General features: G+C 41.0%; 1 protein-coding gene across 1 annotated transcript in view; it reads left to right on the forward strand.

Moving 5' to 3' along the window:
• The first annotated feature begins 847 nt into the window (after positions 1-847).
• ATP8B (ATPase phospholipid transporting 8B) overlaps positions 848-20520 on the forward strand; it is a 55840-nt gene continuing 36167 nt past the window's right edge. The window contains exon 1 of the mRNA XM_032439520.2: positions 848-1516. The gene's annotated coding sequence lies outside the window, so the exon portion shown is untranslated. The remainder of the gene's footprint in view (positions 1517-20520) is intronic.

Genomic DNA, 20520 nt, shown 5'->3' on the forward strand with positions numbered 1-20520 from the left:
GTGTTTTATAGTCTGTTTTTTTTTTCGCAATTAGCTTAAAACGCTACCAAATATAAGTCGCTTGATTTTATTACCGCTGACGACCGTTTCAAGGTCAACTGGTCGGTCCGGACGCTTGGTTATCTTCTCAGAATGCTGAGCGCGGGTTCAAAGTGTGTGCATTAGCAATTGCATGGCATGTGCTAGCATGTATATCTATCGCCCACAGCTTGGCAGCAAATCGCATTCCGGGCATAAATTAATATCAGTTGGTTGTGCAATTAGCTTGCATATCTTGTTGGCGTTAAGTTAAGCACATTAAATGTGCAAAAAGGTAACGTGAAGAGACAGCTGCTCTCGCTAACCGCAGGTGATGACACATTAGGCATTTGGCGAATTTAGAACGATGCATATTTCATAAAAACACAACCGATTTTCAATATTTAAGCAGCATATAATTGAGCCTGCCAACTTAGTGTTAAATAATGAACCCCCTTGGTCAGGGCTGCCAGGCAGCTGGACGCGTTCACACAGGCGCAACGCAACCTTAATAGCCTACTTGGGACTGTACCAAGGGCGTTACAATGAAAGTTGAAATTTTTAGAAGGTTCCACACGCGCCTGTTTTTGCGACAATGAAAGTGATAACGCCAACCGACACGTCAGACAGCAGAGTTGCACAGATTCACGCTCCCGACTGTAACAACAATGTTTAAACCAAAACAACGGCCAGCCGCATAAAAAAAACACAAAAACAAATTACACAGTTGCTTCACAATTGATGGCAACTCTGTGCAGCTCGTTTTGGCGCGCTCTCCAGTCGGCTTGCTCGTCGCCGTCCGACCGAACGCCTGCCAGCGTCAATTCGCCGCTTCAGTTGTAATCGAAGTTTGAACCTGCGCGGTCGTGCCTTCTTTTTTTCACGCCTGGCTGCGCCGTTTGCCGCTGCCAAAAGCGTTCAGTTCGTAAAGTTTGTTGTAACTGGCAAAGCCAAATATTTAAAAGACGTTTTTTTTTGGTTTTTGTTTTTGGAACGTTATTGTTGCGTGTGTTGAATACTTTTTTTTGTCCGTTTGTTTCATACATTTTTTTTTTGCGTGAGATTTATTTGTTTCGCTTAATGATTGTTTATACTGTTGATACCTAAACATAAATGTGCCTGCAAAGTTTGCTCTTGTTGTTGAAGCCAACAACAATGTAGCAGCCCAACAATAACAAATTGCCAAATTATTTAGCAATTCATAAGCAACAACAACAACAACAACAACAACAACAACAACAGCGACGAGTGCGCCGAGCAGCAAACGTCGGAGAGCAACAAGCAACCAGAAGCTGCGGCACATGCATGCAACAGCTGCATGCAACAGCCATAACAACAACAACAACAACAACAACAACGAGAACAGAAGCTTTTGAGCCGGCGCCGTCTGCGTCGGCGTTCCGAGCTTTTGCCTAAACATCAAGAGGCCGCCGCTGCTCACACTTACATATACATACATAAATTATCTCAGCGCAATTGGCTTTTACCGTGCTAGCAGGTAAGCTGTGAGCTTTGCTTTGCTTTGATTTGCTTTATTGCTACGAATATGCAGCATTGATTCATTATCATCATCATTATCACAATCGTTATTATGCTCATGATGATTGCAGTTGGCGCTACATCCATTTGGCCAGTGTGCAAAAATGAAATAATCCACATATGCATACATATAGTTGCACACATACATACGTGCGCATGTATATATATGTATGTACGTAATGCTTATTGCATTTCCCGCTGGGATTTTTCGCTGGAAAACGCTGCTGTTGCATTCAATCTCATAAAATCTGTTGCAATGCGGGCAAAAGCTTAGGCCAGGGGAGGGTCTGTGCAGGGGCATATATTGTTGACACCCAGTGTTTGGCCAAGTCATGCTCTTGTGGCTTTTTATCTTGAATAATCGGTGTCGTTAAGATTGCAAACAGGATTATCTATAATAGTGCCCGGTTATTTTGTATAAGATTTGAGCCGCGACCAGAAAAAGATTTGCTTCGGTTTCTGATTCATACTCGATTCGCGTGATTGACATCTCGAGCCTGCTCTTCGATCTTTAAACAATTTACATGTTTCGGGAAATAACAATCGAGCTACCAGATTTGCATATCTTTCAACTCACAGCTGAAGGCTACAAATGAGTCAGCTTCGATTTGTGGACACAGCTGCGACTCGATTACGCTGTCCTCTTCAACTCGGTGAATAATAAGTTTGTCAAGAAATGTGTTCGACCCCATGAGCTATATATATATTTATGTATATATTCTTGATCAGTATCAATAGCCCAATGTCCATTATGGATATATCCATCTGACAGTCTTCCTGTTTCTATGCAAACTGTTCTCTCAATTTGATAGCTTCATTTGCTGCACAGAGCATTTGGCCCGACTCTTATAGCATATAGCTGCCATAGGAACGATCGGTTCTCAAATGAATAACTCAAGATGTCTTAGTCAGATCAACAGCAAACAGCTATATCATATAGCTCTAGTTTGTCAGCGAAGCACCAAATTCGGCTTCATATCTGTAAAGCATGTCAAGTACCACAATATCATATGATTCCAATTGGAAAAATCGCTTAGAAACAATATTGTCGTATAAAATCACCTCCAAACCATTTGTCGATAATGGCTATTTCAATATACTGTTCATATTTGATATGCTCTGAACGCATTGAAAACAAGTAAACGGGTAAAAGGTAAAGAAATCTCGATCCCATAAAGTGCACATATATGTTCTTGTTGATGAGGTAGAGAGTTGAAGTTGAAATTATATATTTTCCTATACCATAAAGCTAATCTTTTTTTTTATTAGTTAATATTCCATCCAAAATATAAATCACTAAGTTCATTAAGCATAGCTCGAATCTTTGAGGAGTTGAACACAATAGAAATAGATCGGACTATAAGCACCGACACTATTCAGGGATATATTCAACTTGGCTAACTTGGCGCAGGGTCGAGGGAATCTCCTAGTCTGGCAGTCTCGACTACGGCAATCTGTACTTTTCTTTATTTTATTTTTCCCTGGTATTGAAGCTTTAAATGTGAATAATAATAATAATAATAATTTTGATGTCTTGCCTCACATTCTGCTCGCTCATTTGTGTGAAGCTGCGACAGTCGAAGAAGCCACGTGTTTGATGCCTCTTTCGCTATCTTTTTGCCTTGCGACGGTTTTCGTTTCATTTTTATTCACTGTTTCGGTTTTGGGTTTTATCAGCGCTTTTGGCACATAGAGAGACGGAAGAGGCCAATGCTGAGAGCCAGAGCCAGAGCCAAAGTCATGTTCCAGTTTCCGCCTGACTCCAAATGATGTCATGTGTCTTGGGGCGCTGCAGACGAATTTCGCTCGCGCCGAAGAAAATCTGACGACAGAAACAACAATTAATAATATCAAGTATGAGTGTAAGAGTCTAATCGGGCATGCCTGACTACAAGATACCCTATGGGAAATGTATTAAAGCTCTTGCTATTATGACAGTAAGAAAAGTTATCGATCAAAACGATAAATTCGTACTTGAAGTCTGTCAACAAGATGTACATATATGGACATAAGTATAGACAGATGGGCTTGGCTAGTTTATTTAGTCCGGATCAAGAAATTATATACTTTATATTGTCTGGGATATTTTCTTCTGCCTGTAAGCTACATTTTCCTACCTTTCCAACGCTCTCAATGCTTAACTAAAAATATAAAATAAAAATATGGCACTTCCTGTGCTATTTCATTAGTTTGACTTTATTTGGGCAAAATATATTTTTATCAGCTAACCTCTGACTTTAAATAACAATTACTGCTCCCCAAAGACTTAGCTAATTAAAGTTTACTAATTATTTTATGCGGTACATATACAAATGTGTATATGCCTGTAAACATATTAACAAACTGTTTATTGTCGACACAAGATAAAAACGCGATAGCCAACCAGACAATCCATTCTACATTGTGTTCATCTATCTAGTATCTATATGCACATACATATACACATGTACACATACACATATAATCTGTATCTCGGCCAGTTAGTCAGATAAGTATATGCTCAATTATAGATGCTTAATAGAGATTTAATGCTTACCAAATGTTGTTTAAATCCATTCAGTCTACATTTTATTGCTGACAGTCACAATATTATGCCATACTCCCATTAAAATCGATAATTATCGATATCCGAGCGCTTCTGATCGGGTATCATCGACTAGTGACCTCTTGCTTTAATGGGCTTGGGTTGCCCCGCTTTGAACTGCTTGCATTTGCCGGAAGGGTCGTTAGTTTTCCACACATTCTTGGGCTGGACTCTAGTCGAGACGACAATTGATTATTTGTGTATGTAGAGCATTTGAAGTCAGTTATTCCCAAGTTATTTTGGGATAAGTTAGTTATTATGCCGTCAGAATAGCCTGAGTACTTCTGTTACCAATAGAACAGCAAGTATATCTGATCTTTGAAGCAGATTCCAAAAAGTCAGGTTTATACAAGTTCGACACACTTTCATAGATATAACTAGCTTAAAGAAATAACTATGAGAATAGAGTACATTTTGCTATGGCTTCTATGGCATTTAATTATGGATAGATTATGCAAAGTTAAGTTTTCCGTTTTTAAAAGTTTCTCTGCAAATTTATTTGATATGAGTTGCAGCAAAAAGAATTGGGCCGAGCAAAGCCGGGTAATACCTACGATTTCTAAGTAAATGAGAAATAACAATAACACGTTGATAAACCGCCAGATAAATAACCGGAACCTAGCCCACAGCCTAAAATAACTTCCTATCCATCAGTGGAGCATACGAGAAGTGCGTGATCCGAGAAATAATAAGAAATTGCCATGCAGTTTTCTTTATTTTGAAAATGCAAGCAACATATAAATGTGATTTCTTACGACCTAATCTCAACTATTTCTAGCACCAAAAGGCAAACCACAATTGTTCATCAGCTGAGCCCTAATGAGAACTGGTTTTAACTAATGCACAATGTGTATGACTCAGCACAGCTCTATACTTGATTCGGTATTACAAGTTCTAGAAGTCTACGCAATATTGGCCGAGATCCGATCTGATGCTCGCTCCCCTAGTTGCAGCTTTTGGCATAACTTTGGGGCTTATTGCTCGATTATCCGGGTTTTATTAATGTGTTCCAATTGTGCCTCTTCAAGGAATTGTTTTTAGATTTCGGAAGCAATAGCGGGAGGTAGAGAACAAATCTTACTCTGTGTATGTCTATATCTACATGGGTCAGACGCATAATTCACAGAGTTTAATTTGAAGTTTTCTAACTTGTATTTTCTTAGCACTCTTTTTGATTGCCATCGTGAAAGACTCGCATCTCGAGCTGAAATGCATATCGCTTATATAGACCATATATCCAACCGAACATCATTATGGCATACGTGTATGTAGATGTATGACTAATGCTCTGAACGTAATTAGGTTCGTTCTGCTTGTACTTTGGGTTCTGTTTGCCATCTTAGTTAACGGGGAGTCGGGAGTCGGGCATGAGCCAGCGCATAAAACAAAGATAGCGCATTCAGTAGATAGCCCAGAGATACAATTTCTTGTTCTGCAACCAAACAATAAGTGCCATACACACACACACACACGCACACACACACACACACGCACACGCACACACACAAGCTCACATGTTTAAGCACAACTCACGCAAAGTGCAAACACGGCATGTCAAACAAATTACAAAACGCAGTTTTTACAGTCAACCAAATTACCCAATAAACAGAAAACCTAACAAAAGGTCACGACTGTAGAGATTTCTAAAGAATTGGAAACGCGTGAAAGCAGATGCATCCCATGGCTGGCCGACAACACCTTTAACATGGCGTCAACTTTGACAGCACTTTTAACATGCGCTCATAGTAGACTACGTTTCTAATGTTCTACGAGACAAAAGCTAAGAAAATAATGTGTTCTAGTCAGACATAAATCGATATTTATCGATATTTATCAGACATAAATCGATATTTATCGATAGATAAGCGATAAACTCCATACCAGAAAAATGCATATGCATAAAACTATTCAAGCTAAAGCTTAAAGTTTAGTTATTTTGTGAAATGTGGGTAAAGATTCATTTGTAAATTAATTTGAGACCTGCTCGCTGGTCACGAACTTTTTAAGTCAAGCTGATTTACAAAGTTCTATGCAGCAGAATTTATGGAATATATGTTTCTGCTGAATGGATATTGCGTGTTAAAGGTTGAACTGTCCAAGTTTCGGGCTCAAGAATCCACTCTAATTTCAAATCTCTACATATTACGGGTAGGCTTTACACTTTTCACGGGCGGGAAATGGTTGAAAATGTAAGTCCAGAACAAACACATATAGAAATGATGCATAGTGTCGGTTAGACGGACTTGCCTAGATAGACTCAGCCAATTCAACAAAATATCGTTAAATAATCATAAGCAACAAAAAATGAACTGAAAACGTGAAATATCTGAAATGATACTGAATCATTCCTTGACGAGGAACGCAGAAGATTCTAGTAATAGATGGCATTTGTCATACGTAGTAAAAAACTATTATTGCGGAAAAATGTGTTAATTTTATAACAAATTTCACAACAAATATTAGCACTGGAAAATTCTCGTATGCAGAAAAGTCTCCATTTCGGTTGTTGAAACTAGGGGCTTGACTTGGATGCGATGTTGCTCAAAGTATTTTTAGAGTGCAATTTATATTTCTGGATAATTTTGAAAAACTTTGCATTTTATTTTTCTATTTCTTTTGTGTTCATAAAGTGTATCAAATGTTGATCAGAATGACGTGCTGAGTCCATACAGAAAGGTAGAAAAGCTCACCCAAACCATCAGCAAAAAAATTTCATAAATAACGATTATGTGACATGACCTTTGAAGTATAGTTAAAAAAAAAAATATTAGAGCTGGTTCCACAACATTTCTTATGTAGCCTCTTGTGTAGTGCACAAGTTTAGGAGTAGTTCACTTTTTGGATACCCTGTTTCTCGCAATATTTGCAGAACCCAATTTCAAAGCTAGATCCAATCGATTTGTTGTACTCACACGTATCGTTAAGATCGAACAATAAAAACCGAATGCCAACTCGAAGGCAGATCTGCGACATAAGCGACGCAACAAGCGGCATGCTTGTGTTTTTGTTAGGGTATGAAGGATGCTGGCATGTTTATGTATATTGGGTATCTGCTAGTCGGGTACGCCCAACCAGGGCATTCCTACTTGCTTTCAAATCTCTATTGTTGGAAAAGTATTGTCTGAAATTTAAAGAAATTAAATTGGCCTGGGCAAAGCTGGGCTATAGCAGTAAGTTAATATGTATAATTATTAATACTTTTCATTTTCCATATGCAATTGTATTGGGTTGGTGCAGGAGGAGGGTGGGGGGGGGGGGGGTCTGTTAAAGTATTACATGCTGTTTGTAAATGTTAAATAGATTCCAGAGACGCATTTCAGAGTGGGACACACCTTTTTATGTCTTTTCTTGGTTTATGTTGTAAATTAAAAAAAAAAAACAAGCTCCCGACTAGGGGATACCCTGAACCCTCTTCTTCCAACATCAAATGCAGATATATATTCTATTTTAGAACCTACATATATGTCAAATTTGGTGACTGTAGCTTTTATTATTTATCAAAATTGCCCAAAATTCACGATATCGATATCGATTTGTATCGATTGCTTGGAAACGGAGTAAGTTATCGATTATGGAAAACAAACTCGATCTGCTCAGGCACTAGCAGCACCTACATTTAAAATGCAGGGAATAAAAACAATGTGTTCATTTAATGCTACATTTTATTTAGCAATTGTCGCATCACAACTTAGCATATAGATACCTCAGCGAAAATAAACTTTTAAAATTAAGAGACGAATACAAACATGTGTGACAATTAAAAATTTCTTAGTGTAGCACATGTTTTCTTCTTTTTTGTATACCCTGAGCCCATTAAAAATGGGAATAAGGGTATATTGTATTTGTGCAAAATGTATGTAACAGGCAGAAGGATCAGCATCAATAGCCGAGTCGATCTAGCCATGTCCGTCTTTCTATCCGTATGTATGAGTGCAAGGATCTCAGAACCTATAAGAGCTAGATTTTAGGGCCTGCGCAGATCGTGTTTGTTTCCGATAATCGATAACCTACTCCGTTTCCAAGCAATCGATAAAAAGCAATATCGATATTCTGTTTTTCGGGAAATTTTGGTAAATAATAAGAGCTAGAGTCACGAAACATGATATGATGCTTCTAAAATTGAATATGTATATGCATTTGATGTTGGAAGAAGAGGGTTCAGGGTATCCCCTAGTCGGGAGCTCCCGACTAGAACCTCTTACTTGTTTTAAGTGCTTTAACAAATTTACAATTCGCAATTTAAGGTGACTTTTAAGAGGCAAGAACAAGCCGTGTGCGTCATTGTTCTACGAAATGTTCAATGAAATGCCTAGTTCTGGCAATTAGAATATTTCCAGATTAAATCAAAATGTCTAGAAACGAAATCGAAGTTTCTTGCTAGCCAATGCAAATGTATCCAAAAACGCAAAGTTCAATATTTTACTTAGGGCAAAAGAATTGCTCGCAGACAACGTTTTAACACAATTGGCGTTTAATCGAATTGTTGAAAAAGAATGCATTATTTAAAAGATAGAATTTTATACTATTTAAGGACAGCTCGGAATATGTATGTGCTGGCAAATTTGCATTAATTTTAGCTTTGCGTAGTGGAACTATCTTGGACTGGTCGCCATGAAACAGCTCCATTCGATATGCCATCTAATTGTTTACAGTTCTGTATGCAACTGATAGAAAGACAATGGAGGCATTGATTGACAGCAGCCAGGACAGTGGGGCCAGTCAGGAATCGGAGCTAAGCTGCCCACATGTTGGCGCTTAAATTGTTCAGCCCGCCCTCAAAGTGAAAGTAGGAGAACTGACTCGGACAACGAACTGACAATCAGACATTCGGACAATTGAACAATCGGACTGTGCAGACAGGACACAGGACGCAGAGCTAAGTGCACGCGACGCCACGCAACCACACACCACCACCAGGACAATGACGATGTGGATGTGGACGAGGCTCGCCCTTGTCGCGTTTTGGTCAGTGTCAAAGGCACCGATGCAGGCTCGGGTGCGGTTAGCTGCTGTTCAACCGGACGGGGGCCAATGTCGTGGTCAGCGAGCAAAAAGGAAAACATAGAACGCGCCTGTTTTCATGTTGCCGATGGTTTAATACCCTGGCAGATCGAAGGCAATGTTCGCTAGATAATAGACCCTGCAATTGTTTAAGCTGAGGTTAGCCTAAAACATAGCCCCGATATCGATCTTTCTATGCTGCGCTAGCTTTAAAGATCTTAAGATAATGGCATAAAGATCTTCTATATTCCAATGTTACCCAAATGCTATTGCTGACGTCTGCTATCCTTACCAGACGTCTCTGAGATAGTCATTTATATTTAATCGACTCACCTGTTGTTGGCAACTGGGGCATATACAGGTAAATATAATGGCAACGGCGATACCTCTTTTAATATGCATCACACCTCGCAACAATATAATAATCTCACTTGCAACAAGGGTATACAAAATCGAACAACTGTCGAGAGGTCTCCCAGAGCTGGTGGCCAATGGGCCAGTGGGCCCTGGGGCGTGAGTCTCTCGGCTCCGCGTTGAGCAGTTGACGAGTGGTCAGTTATTATTACAGGTTGTGCTGGCGTGTCCCGGCTAGCATAGCATGTCGTCGTAGGGCTAGTCGGCTGGCGTTCTGAATATGTGTTTTCCTAATGGCTCATGCGCGACTAAATGCTTTGCTGTTTGGCCAACTGACCAAATGGCCAATTGATTGAATGACCAACAGCCGCTGGCCGTTAGCCGGTGGTCCGGTGGTCCGGTGGTCAGGTGGGCCAGAGACCAGCCATAAACGCCTGCCTGTTTTAAATCGCATTAGTTGACATTTCTGGACGAATAAGCACTACGAATCTGACGCCCGACACTGCCTCCTGACCCTGACCTTGGCCCCGATCCGGGGCTAATCAAAGGAGGCGCCAGGCTCTGACGTGCGGCACGAACTGCCTAATTGCAATTTGCAATGAATGCATTGGCGAAATGGCGAAATGGCCGTCCGCCATGCAAAAACATTGTTCAAACAACTCAAGAAATGCTCAACACACACACACACAGCCATTTGGAATGTTGCGGTCGGGTACAACCGACTGCGTCATACTCGTTCGCAGACCCAAAATAGTTGAAAGGTTTTGCCACGAGTCGATTCACGAATTTAAAGATAATCGTAAAGTACCACGCCCATAATGGGCGTTGTCATGCAATATTCAAATTGTATCTAAGGGAAACTGCACAAAACCAATATACTCTCTTCACATTGTGAACAGGTATGCAAATTAGACTCCGACGAGGCGCAGGCCATAGTTAGAAATAATAATTCCTATATTAATGTAAATATTAAAAATGACAACAATTATAAGCATGAATTTTAAAATAACAAGATTTGCTGGCAATGCCAGACTAGGAGATATCCTATGTCCGGCGTTTTGTATTGGCATCGAAATGTAAGTAAATAGCAAAAAGTTACGACTCTTAGTTCCATATTTGGTGTCTTCTGCTCTGAAAGGAGTTTCAGAAGGAACGATACGGGAACCGTTAGATGGGCGGACACACAGATCAATTAGGCAGGCCTAAGCAGGCATATATATACACTTTATAGGGTCGGAGATATATCCTCCTTCCTGTTACGCACATGTAGACTAAGCCTCTATACCCATTTTGACGGGTGGGTTTACGGTATAAAAACCACAAGCAAAACAAGACAATGTTCTCGATATGTGTATGCATGCGAATGTCAATGAGCATGTGAGTGTGAATGAGATGGAGAGTGGCACGTTCGAATTGATTTACCGCAATTCCAATTGCACTGACGTTGCTCAACACACACACACACACACACACACACACACACACACACACACACACACACACACACACACACACACACACACACACACACACACACACACACACACACACACACACACACACACACACACACACAGACACAGCTGCTATGAATACGCCCACACAGCTATACATGCATGCATACGCACACACATACACACACCCATACACATATGTATGCATGTCCCATATTTAACAACACACATACTACATACAAACATTTGCGGTATCCATTAATATGATGGTGGTCAACTAGTGGCTGGCACAGGCAAAGTACAGTATTTTATGTGGAGTGCTGGGCGCACAGCACAACAGTCGGATGGATGGATGCCCGCCATTCTCAATAAACATTACCCAAGTTGACATTGTCAATGTCGCAAATGGATTGGCGTGACAGCGCACAGTGGTGTGAATCATATTATTCCTAGATTATTTAATTATTACTCGAATTTCCTTTAATTGGGTTTTCCATCTGAATTCTTGTCAGGCGTGTAATTTGCTACAACAAAATATATTTTGTCTATTACTTAAAATAGTCGAAATATATTTGCTAAAAAAGGAACAACTTGTTTGTTTCTAATTCCAAATCTGCACCTCGAACCGGCTAGACCCCATACCAAATGTCACGTACGTCGCCAAATAGCCAATATTCTATAAATTACTGTAATTATTGATGGCACATCAAAGCATAGACCTGAACATTTGTCATAGGCCAAAAAAGTCATATACTAGACATTTGAATATGTCGAGGCGCAAACGAAACAAAATTTTTTCTCGTTTTCGATTAGTATCATAGCTAATGTTAGGCAATATCCAAAATAAGAGGGCTGTCAGATCACATCACTTATGCCTTCAATATATTATAAAGCACATTAATCTGCAAATATGTTCAAGTAAGCCAGTCAGTGAATTCCCCTTGTACTCTATAACCCATAATCATTGTAACAACAAATATTAAAAAATATTGATTCTTTCTGTTTATTTTCTCCTTAATTTGTTCATTTAATTTTCCATCTTACATTTCAAATTCATACCACTGTGCTGTTTTTTGGGTACCTTATGGTTGGGTGTTGGTTGCGTGCGTGGGTGTTCGTATACCCTGTACTCAGTGAAATTGGCCAATAGGGTATACTGTGTTTTGCGCAAGCATCTCCGACTCTATATTCTTGATGAAGGTGAGTCGAACTAGTTATTTTCGGCTGTCTCTCCGCCTGTGTCAAAAACTGCCAGATAATACTTTTTTTGTTTTAAAGCAAAGATGTTTTAAAGTGAATGAAAACAAGTAAGAGGTTCTAGTCGGGAGCTACCGACTAGGGGATACCCTGAACCCTCTTCTTCCAACATCAAATGCATATACATATTCTATTTTAGAAGCAACATATCATGTTTCGTGACTCTAGCTCTTATTATTTACCAAAAATTCCCAAAAAACAGGATATCGATATCGATTTGTATCAATTGCTTCGAAACGGAGTAAGTTATCGATTATCGGAAACAAACTCGATCCGCGCAGGCACTAGGAGCACCAACATCTATAATTTCAAGTCTATAGCTCTTATATGTTCCGCGCGGAGTTATGTCGTTTTGGAACGTCATATCTCCGCGCGGAGTTAAGTCGTTTTGGAACGTCATATCTCCGCGCGGAGTTATGTCGTTTTGGAACGTCATATCTTCGCGCGGAGTTATGTCGTTTTGGAACGTCATATCTTCGCGCGGAGTTATGTCGTTTTGGAACGTCATATCTCCCCGCGGAGTTATGTCGTTTTGGAACGTCATATCTTCGCGCGGAGTTATGTCGTTTTGGAACGTCATATCTCCCCGCGGAGTTATGTCGTTTTGGAACGTCATATCTTCGCGCGGAGTTATGTCGTTTTGGAACGTCATATCTCCCCGCGGAGTTATGTCGTTTTGGAACGTCATATCTCCCCGCGGAGTTATGTCGTTTTGGAACGTCATATCTCCCCGCGGAGCTATGTCGTTTTGGAACGTCATATCTCCCCGCGGAGCTATTACCCGAGATATTAAAAAAAATCATCGAAAAAGTTTCGATTTTCGCACCGACTTCGATTTTAAAAATATCGTGATGATTTGGAAGGTCATATCTCCGCGGGGAGTTATGTCGTTTTGGAACGTCAGATCTCCATGCGGAGCTATTACCCGAGATATTAAAAAAATCATCGAAAAAGTTTCGATTTTCGCACCGATTTCGATTTTAAAAATATCGTGATGATTTGGAAGGTCATATCTCCGCGGGGAGTTATGTCGTTTTGGAACGTCATATCTCCCCGCGAATTATGTCGTTTTGGAACGTCATATCTCCCCGCGGAGTTATGTCGTTTTGGAACGTCATATCTCCGCGCTGAGTTATGTCGTTTTGGAACGTCATATCTCCGCGCGGAGCTATGTCGTTTTGGAACGTCATATCTTCGCGCGGAGTTATGTCGTTTTGGAACGTCATATCTTCGCGCGGAGTTATGTCGTTTTGGAACGTCATATCTTCGCGCGGAGTTATGTCGTTTTGGAACGTCATATCTTCGCGCGGAGTTATGTCGTTTTGGAACGTCATATCTCCCCGCGGAGTTATGTCGTTTTGGAACGTCATATCTTCGCGCGGAGTTATGTCGTTTTGGAACGTCATATCTCCCCGCGGAGTTATGTCGTTTTGGAACGTCATATCTTCGCGCGGAGTTATGTCGTTTTGGAACGTCATATCTCCCCGCGGAGTTATGTCGTTTTGGAACGTCATATCTCCCCGCGGAGTTATGTCGTTTTGGAACGTCATATCTCCGCGGGGAGTTATGTCGTTTTGGAACGTCATATCTCCATGCGGAGCTATTACCCGAGATATTAAAAAAAATCATCGAACAAATTTCGATTTTCGCACCGACTTCGATTTTAAAAATATCGTGATGATTTGGAAGGTCATATCTCCGCGGGAAGTTATGTCGTTTTGGAACGTCAGATCTCCATGCGGAGCTATTACCCGAGATATTAAAAAAATCATCGAAAAAGTTTCGATTTTCGCACCGATTTCGATTTTAAAAATATCGTGATGATTTGGAAGGTCATATCTCCGCGGGGAGTTATGTCGTTTTGGAACGTCATATCTCCCCGCGAATTATGTCGTTTTGGAACGTCATATCTCCCCGCGGAGTTATGTCGTTTTGGAACGTCATATCTCCGCGGGGAGCTATGTCGTTTTGGAACGTCATATCTCCGCGAGGAGTTATGTCGTTTTGGAACGGCATATCTTCCCGCGGAGTTATGTCGTTTTGGAACGTCATATTTCCCCGCAGAGCTATGTCGTTTTGGAACGTCATATCTCCGCGCGGAGTTATGTCGTTTTGGAACGTAATATCTCCGCGGGGAGTTATGTCGTTTTGGAACGTCATATCTCCGCGGGGAGTTATGTCGTTTTGGAACGTCATATCTCCTCGCGGAGCTATGTCGTTTTGGAACGTCATATCTCCTCGCGGAGTTATGACGTTTTGGAACGTCATATCTCCTCGCGGAGTTATGTCGTTTTGGAACGTAATATCTCCATGCGGAGCTATTACCCGAGAGATTAAAAAAAAATCATCGAAAAAGTTTCGATTTTCGCACCGACTTCGATTTTAAAAATATCTTGATGATTTGGAAGGTCATATCTCCGCGGGGAGTAATGTTGTTTTGGAACGTCATATCTCCATGCGGAGCTATTACCCGAGATATTAAAAAAAATCATCGAAAAAATTTCGATTTTCGCATCGACTTCGATTTTAAAAATATCGTGATGATTTGGAAGGTCATATCTCCGCGGGGAGTTATGTCGTTTTGGAACGTCATATCTCCCCGCGGAGTTATGTCGTTTTGGAACGTCATATCTCCATGCAGAGCTATTACCCGAGATATTAAAAAAATCATCGAAAAAGTTTCGATTTTCGCACCGACTTCGATTTTAAAAATATCGTGATGATTTCGAAGGTCATATCTCCGACGGGAGCTATGTCGTTTTGGAACGTCATATCTCCCCGCGGAGTTATGTCGTTTTGGAACGTAATATCTCCGCGGGGAGTTATGTCGTTTTGGAACGTAATATCTCCGCGGGGAGTTATGTCGTTTTGGAATGTCACATCTCCCCGCGGAGCTATGTCGTTTTGGAACGTCATATCTTCGCGCGGAGTTATGTCGTTTTGGAACGTCATATCTCCGCGGGGAGATATGTCGTTTTGGAACGTCATATCTCCTCGCGGAGCTATTATAAAAGATATTTTAAAAAAAATCAATGAAAAAGTTTCGATTTTCGCACCGACCTCGATTTTGAAAAAAAAAACGTGATGTAACCCCTTGCGATTTTGTCGATTTGGGTCAAAATTTTGGTTTCCCTTCTTTTATGGGGTCGGAGATGCTTCCTTCTGCCTGTTGGATTTTGCACAAATACAATATACCCTTATACCCATTTTTAATGTATAAAATATTTAAAATAAAAAGATATATATTATATATTTATAATTTAGTGATGTTCGTTATTTCCCTTTTTGGATGTCTCAACCATTTCCCTAAAATTGGAAAAGAAAATTGATGCCCTGAAAATTTCATATAGATCGGACTATAAACACCGATGCTAAATACAATTCCCACAGTGTTTGAAAAGTCGATATGATATGAGGCGAATGTATGTAGCTGGCAAAAATATTATATAAATAGAGCAGAACAGCAAAAAATAGATTCTAATAAAAAATATTTGGTTTTCCCTTGTGCGCACAGGATATCTACGAGTCGAGCATGCTTAACTGGCACTCCTTTGTTTTTTGTTTGTGACTTTGTTGGTTTTATACATTTCGGTTTATTGCTTTTGTTTGGCTTCTTTTTTATTTGGCGTTTTTGTATGTTGCCGGCCTTTTCCCGTGGAAACATCCTTCTGTTATCAGCTGCTCGTTTGGATCGTTTGGCCGTGCCGTCCTTGGGGAAATGGAGGAGATTGCGGACAGCGGGCTGCACGCAATCGTTGACACGCATCACGCAGCTGGGCAACCCAATTCGGAAGCATCAGACAATCACTTGACTGACTGCCATGCCATTACTCATTTTGGGACTCGATTGGGCGATTGGCCCACTTTTCACAGCGGCTGCTCAATTTCCATTGGCCAGCGCCAGGCCAGCCGTCGCTGCCGCAGCCTGGCGAGGGAGGACTCAACAAGTTGTCGGCTTCTTGGGAGACCAGTCGTAGGCTAAGTGGTGGACGCACCTGTGCGTGATGCACGGTCAACTCGGGCCGTTTGCCATACACCATTTATCCACGCGCCGCAGTGCTTTATTTTTTCAATACTTATCAATTTTTAATGCGCCAAACACATGAAAACCCACAAATCAGGCATATAAAATGCATATATATATCTATATGTATGGCAGAATGTTTTTATATTTTAATTACCTGGCCGCATGTGGGTGGTTCTCCATGTGGCCAGGGCGCTGTATATTTCAGTAAATATTAATTGCCATGTAATTGACTGAAATGGAAAGTAATACCCGTTCCTATCCAAAGTATTTCGAACAGCCTGCCCTTTAGTGAGAGTGCTTAGCTGAACAGGCTTCGCTTAATCATAGAATTTATGCACAATATGTCGAATGCTAGTTGACATAATTGCATTAACTAAAGCGCTTCAAATAATAATTTCAAATATTGCCTAGCTTTTATAAGATTACGAAAAGATTGAACTAAGTTTTTGACTTGCATATAATATCGGCTTTCCAGCTAATGATATGATAGTGCGACGTTGGTAGGGTCAAGTAAATGCAAAATTTGGTCAAGATGTAAATATATCTCTTTTGATTTTTGAGATTTGATTGATTGAGATTTTTGAGAGATATGGCGAAGTGTTGAAAAATAGGGAACCTTGCGTGCAAGGCGACTTTTAACATTAATTTTGTTATTATCTATTTGATTTTTTTGTGGGAGAAACATCTTCCCAAGATATTGATGGACCGGCTCAAGTGTATATGCGATTCTTTTAGGCACTCTATTCGCATATTCTCATATATATGTCTGGATGTTCAATATATCGTAAGTCTTTCTGCATAAACGGAGCCAGGCCCCAATTACTTTGCATTATTCAGCATCTCTTTATGCCGAGCATTGGTGCATCTTCGTTATGGTTTCTCTCTTGTCTGTTCTCGTCCTTGAACCCATTTACCAAGAAAGGGAATTCATTAATTAGGACAGCACCAAGCATATACATATCCGTCCGTATGTCTACTATGGCTGCGTCATCTGAGACTCGTCAGGAACTTGGCTATTGTAAGCCATTGCCATGGATTAGTCCAGAGGCGCAAAATGGATGAAATCCGATGCCAAGCCTGTTGTGCTGCTGATGGCTGCTTTTGACTCAACAATAATGATGAACTGAACTGATGATGAGCTTCATTGTCTCGCAATTTGTGATACGAACTGCCTCCACCAGCTGATGTCGCTTTTTATGTCTGCTTTCTGTGAAGCCTTTACTTTCCTTTTATCCTTGGGCCAATTGCAGTTTGAGTAACTAATTGAACAATATGCTCGAGTGAAGTGCGTTCATTGATGATGCGTAACAGAAAACTGATGGACAAGAAGTCTAATGAGGATTATAATCAAGATACATGTCCCACAATGGAAACCGAATTAGCAGTTGCAATGCAAATGTGAAGGTTACGCATGCGATACATGCGCCAGCTTGCCCAAGTCGTGCTCCGGCTGCACACGCGGCAAAGGAGCGCCGTGGGTGTAGTGGGATACTGGTCCTCCATAAGACCGCAAAGGATGTTGTCGAGAAGTTTGTGCACGGGTAAGGGGCTACCCTTGATGTTTGTGCTAATGAGGCGGTCGTCTCTTCCACTTCATCAGAGGCTAAGCGAACGAGGATTGTGAAGGACTTAGAGTGGGACTCGCAGATTCATCCGGACGAGCTCATGTGTGAATTGCGTCATTTTAGTTGAGAAAGCGTAAAGATATTAATGTTAAGAAATCTGTTGAGAGTTAAAAGAAGTTGACGGAACGCTTTCGAGCTCTTCCTCATGGTTGATTGCAGAGAAATAGATTCCCTGGTGTTACAGCTGGCACGGGGTTGGAGGTGCTGTGCTTATGCGGATGACCTGATCATCTTGAGTTTATTTGGTTCGACAAGTGCTTGACATTTTGAGAAGCAATTCTCTTGTCAGAATGCATACTTGTGACTGTTGCAAAAAGAAAGAAGTTGCAATGCAATCAATACATGTTTGCTTTCAAGCAAGATTTCCAATCTTGAGTGACAGCGTCTTTACGCTCCGTGTGGGGACATAAGACCCTTGGAGCTATTAGCACCATCAAAAGATGCCATGCAGGTAGGGTTAGGGTTTCAGCGTTGATTTTTGCCGTGAATTGTGAGATTTCATTTCGTGAAACCGTTTTCTAAATATTGCTATAATTATGAGCCCTGACTTGAGGCTTATTTTGGCTTGGTGACATTGTCCACAGTCCAGAAGGAGTTTTGCTGCAACCAAGGTGGATCTCTTGGCCAGAAAGTTATATCTACAGCTTGGCTACTGCGGAATTGATGTCTAAGTTAATGCTATAAGCATGAGATTGAGTCAACGTAACAGATGGTTGTGGACCTCCATTTCTGAGGCCCCTAAGTATTAGGGTCTGGCCGAACAGTTTATCTCGATTTTTATAGACCATCATTTTGGAACTTTTCGCGCTTTGGCCCAGCCCAGCCCAAAGGGCGCCAGTTATCGCCAGCTTGAATATGAACTTAGAAGTGGAGCTAGGTGGCGCATCAAGGTTTAATTAATGCTGATTGACTTAAGCAAGATTGCAAGTCAATTGTGTTTTATTTAACGCTTAATTCATTCCGAGGGCAATTAAATCCCGCAATTGGAACTACAAGCGATATTGCCCGTGTGGGAAACAATGACCTTTGTTGCACATTTCCATTTCATTCGACAACATTCTTGGCCTGGCATTTGAGGCGAAAATTATTTATGCGGGCTTAATGGGGCGTTGGGCGCCAAATGCCTCAATAGCTGATACTCTCAGTCTGCGATTAATTTACACGTGAGCGTTGGATTAGTCGATGGGCGGAGGGTTTTTGGCTTGGAGGGGTATCGGGAGTGCTAATTGCCTCAAATCAATTGAAATTGAAAACGAAAAAAAAAAAAAAAAACAATTCAAATCGCATTCAATTTGATTCGTTTTAAGTGTAACTATACAAAAGACACCACTATGAGAATGAACAGAAGGTTTTCCTGTTCCTGTCACCTCTGTGGTAGAGCCCAATCATTTGGATACATGAATGCCAGCTCTTTGAGACGCCCATCTGCTATATGTGTTGGAACTTACGTAATTGCTTTTCATTCTGGCTTTTCCCAGGGCCATTCACGCCAGTTGCATGCAAATTGAGTCGCAAGGCGCGACAAAACTGTACCTCTCACTGTTGACCCCACTTGTCCAGCTGTCAGTACCCTATCGTGGGGTATAGGGATGGTGACCCAGCTAATTAGCCCCTTTGCCATCTCACGCGGAATGCCGAAGTATGCATTCCTGAGCCCATTGGCTGGGTGGGACAATTTTCACGGACCAATTAAATGTTATAATTTCTAATATTGGTCTTTGTGACAATGCCCTACACTTGGGCTCCGTATACTTCAGCTTGGATCAATTATTTCTTGATACACGGCCACTTAGAAGCTGAGGCATTTTAATTGGCTTCGATAGATTGGCTGCCGGCGGCATAGACAATGTGTTCTTTGATAGTTCGTTTTTATAAATACCGAAAATTGTTTTGATTTGTTGGCATTTCGAGCCATTCTTCGAGGGCTCACATGGATACTTTAAATTCACGGAATCTTCCAACTTGGATTGGCGACAGGCCTGTCTAAAATCTCTGCCGGTTTTGTAGTGCCCTGATTACCATGCTACCTGATTCCATTGTTAATGTAAATCACTATACGTCAGGTTCATGAACATGGAGGAGTGAGGTCCATACTGACTAGCTATTGATAGATCCACAAACTTTTGCCTGTGTGTCAGCTAACGCCCATGGTATTCTGTATTCTGGTCAGATGTCGGACTCTAGAAGGATACTTTCAGTATAGATCGATGAAGCTGGAGACCTGCATGCCAACTCACGTCTGTATCTTCTAGAACAAGGCTCGAGGCCTGAACTTCTAAAGTCCTTAGTCGCTCCTCAATATTCGATACACTTGCCAACCATCAGTCGATCCTTCAGACTATCGATATGAGGAGCAAGAGGTATTTCAACTCAGTCGCATACTTTTCGCAAGATCCAACATACCTCTAGACAACCTCCACACATCTGTTCTGTGTAATACCAATTGTCTGTTAGCCTTTCTTACATACTCAAGTACAGAACTTTTTCGAGCATTGGAAGCAGATCGAGATCGATTGCTCTTGATCCTCACTCTCGCACTCACCTACAATCCAATTTCAGACACCAGCACATACTTCCCAATTGAATACATCTAAAGCATGGAACTTAGTCGAACACTCCACTTCCGTGTCCAAGAGAGGATCAACAGGATATCCCACACTA

This window comes from Drosophila virilis, chromosome X, assembly GCF_030788295.1.
Source record: "Drosophila virilis strain 15010-1051.87 chromosome X, Dvir_AGI_RSII-ME, whole genome shotgun sequence".
NCBI lineage: Eukaryota > Metazoa > Arthropoda > Insecta > Diptera > Drosophilidae > Drosophila > Drosophila virilis.